General features: G+C 36.5%; 1 pseudogene; it reads left to right on the top strand.

Moving 5' to 3' along the window:
• Positions 1–447: 447 nt before the first annotated feature.
• On the top strand, positions 448–557 carry LOC134374124 (U2 spliceosomal RNA; annotated as a pseudogene).
• The last annotated feature ends 2,468 nt before the right edge of the window (positions 558–3,025 follow it).

A 3,025-nucleotide genomic window follows, 5' to 3' on the forward strand; every position in this document is an offset into this window, starting at 1 on the left:
TTTAAACGCTTTTTAATTTTTTTTTAAATAATAGAAACTAATCCTTAATGAAGTCCTGCCAAACAGAGGTCCTAGAGGGCCTTCCTTTGATGAATAAATTAAGGATTTATAATTCATTAACTTAATGGCTTCCTTGCTAGTCCTTAAGGATGAAACTGGTATCTAATACGATCTCGTGTCCCTATAGTGCTCAGAAATCTGTCTTGAACAAGGCTGCTGCTCAGAAAACAGGTACTGAATAGGTAAATGTGTTTGTGAGGGATTTGAAAATCATCTGCTCTCTTGAGTAAACATTTCTTCTATATTTTTCCTTTTACACTGTCATTGCCACTTTTTTAATCAGTATGAAATACAGTTTTAGTCCAAGCCATGTGAAAGTGATTACAAATACATATGAGTGAATTTAGAGTTATATAATTTTACTCAACTTTAAAATGTAGCACTATAATCACTTCTCGACCTTTTGGCTAAGATCCTATGCAGTATCTGTTCTTATCAGTTTAAAATGTAGTACTATAAATGGAGAACTTTAAAAATATGCATGCCTTTCACCCAGTAATTTCACTTTTAGGAATACTAAATAATAATGGATTGTGTAAAGATTCACATAAAGGAATGTTAATTATTGGAAGCAACCTAATGTCCATGAATATATTCAGTGGAATAATATTCAGCCTTTTGTTTGTTTGTTTGTTTTGTTTTTTTCGTGACTGGTACTCAGCCAGTGAGTGCACCGGCCATTCCTATATAGGATCCGAACCTGCGGTGGGAGCGATACTGCGCTCCCAGCGCCGCACTCTCCCGAGTGCACCACGAGCTTGGCCCATATTCAGCCTTTTAAAAATGGCCTTGTAGATAATTATTTAGTAACTTGGAAAGATAGCAGTACATTATTAAGATTTTTTTAAAAACCAGGTTAATGATGATCCTGCAGGGACTGGGAGATTGGCTACAAAGAGGCAGAATGAGCAATGGGGGAGTGGTCTTTGAACAATGGATTTAGGGACTTCTTTGTACTATACTTACAAAATTTCTGTAAATTTGAAATTATTGCAAAATAAAAAATCAGGATATAAAATAATATGTAAACTATAATCTCACTTTTTAGAAGTTGTACATCATATTATACATGATATATGGAGAAAGATCAAAGAATATACATCAAATTATGGTTATCTCCAGGTAACGATCCTATGTTCCTCATATTTTTGTTTTTATCTATATTTTTGTTTATCTGTAATTACTAATTGTTAAAAAATCTATATATATTATCTCTGCAATGTAAAAAATATTTTTGTTTTTTAATGTATTTCATGCATTTGAGTAATTTCCAGCCTTAAAATGGTAATATTAGAAAGCATAATTGTTTCATCTATAATTCAATGAACCTCCACAATACATAATGCGCTTCCAAGTCACTATATGATTGTTTTCCATTTATAAAATGTGGAAAATAGTCGTATTTGGGACATGCAATTTATCTTTTCCTCGTATTACCTCATATTACCTGTTGCTCATTGATCATATCCTGAAGAAAATCTACTGTAATTGAATCACTTCTTTTCTAATTTTACAATAGAATCTTTAAAATAGGGGCTGGCCGGTTTGCTCCGTCAGTTAGAGTGCAGTGTCGATAACACTAAGGCCCAGTGTTCAGATCCCCATACTGGCCATCCATCAAAATATAAATAAAAAATAAAAAGATTAATTCTTCTGATTACTCTTTATCTGGATAAAAAAATTCCAAAATAATTGGCTTTTACTATTGCAGGTTTTAAAATATTTTTATTCCTTTTCTTAATCTGTTCAGAATCATGTTATGATTTTAAACTTCATTTTAAGGAATAATTAGAAATACCAACAAGACTGAAACAATTAATAATGATGGCTAAATGTCCATCAATGAAGAGCTGACTGAGATCAAGATAGCCAAATAGACAATTCCCAGTATCGCACCTTCCCACAAGTAACCAATTTACAACTATTAAAAAGCAAAGACTGCCAACCTGGAGCAGCTGAAACTGGAGGAAAAGAAGAGACCTGTGGAGTTCCTGAAGGCATGAGAGGAAATGGTGAGAGGGTGTTGGGACAGCACCTATTGCTCTGAGCCAGCTCGGTACAGAGGCGGGGACTAGCTGTTAACACACAAATCGAAGCCAAAAAAGGCCATGGCACGCTTCAAGTAAAACTGCTTAGAGACTGCAGGGGAGAGGAGGGCTTTGGAGCACAGCATACCACCCCACAGGCCATAAAGACCACCAGCAGGATTCCCCCAGCCCCGCATAGGAGTGAGCAGCCACAACCAACTGGAGAACGCAGCTGCTCAGAGACCCTGAGTTATTGCAAACGGCGCATACATGGCCTGCCCCATAGGAAGTGGTTGGAGTGCAAGAGAAAGGTAGGCCCACCACAGGAACATTGGGTGCAGCGTGGTTAGCTGGTCTCAGTGGAATCTGATCAGGGCAATAGAACTTCAGGGGTCTTGATCTCCAGGAAAGACTCCATCCTGGGCTGGAATTTCCTCACAGCCCAGATCCAGAAGGGATTAATGATTGGAACAAAAAGCATCCCCCAGAGAACTGGAAGTAAATAGCATTCTCCTCAAATGCCTAGGTATTAACATAGAGACATAAAGGTCAAGAAAGGACAGACAAATATGTCGCCACCAAATGAAACAAACCAAGCACCAGAAATGGACACAGAGCAACAGCAGATCTATGAAATGCCTGGCAGAGAATTCAGAATAACCCTCTTAAAGATGTTGAGGGAGTCATGAGAAAATACAGATAGAAGATTTAATGATATCTGGAAAACAATTCAGTAGCAGAATGAGAAATTCATCAACAAAAATAGAATGAATTAAAGAAACACAGAAATTTTGGAAATAAAGAATATATTATCTTAATTGAAAAACTCAGTAGAAAGCACCAACAATAGACTTAATCAAACAGAGGAAAGAATTAATGAGCTCGGAGGTAAGACACATGAAATTATCCAGTCAGAGGGGCAAAAAGAAAAAAGAATA

This window comes from Cynocephalus volans, chromosome 3 (genome assembly GCF_027409185.1).
Source record: "Cynocephalus volans isolate mCynVol1 chromosome 3, mCynVol1.pri, whole genome shotgun sequence".
NCBI classification, from domain to species: domain Eukaryota; kingdom Metazoa; phylum Chordata; class Mammalia; order Dermoptera; family Cynocephalidae; genus Cynocephalus; species Cynocephalus volans.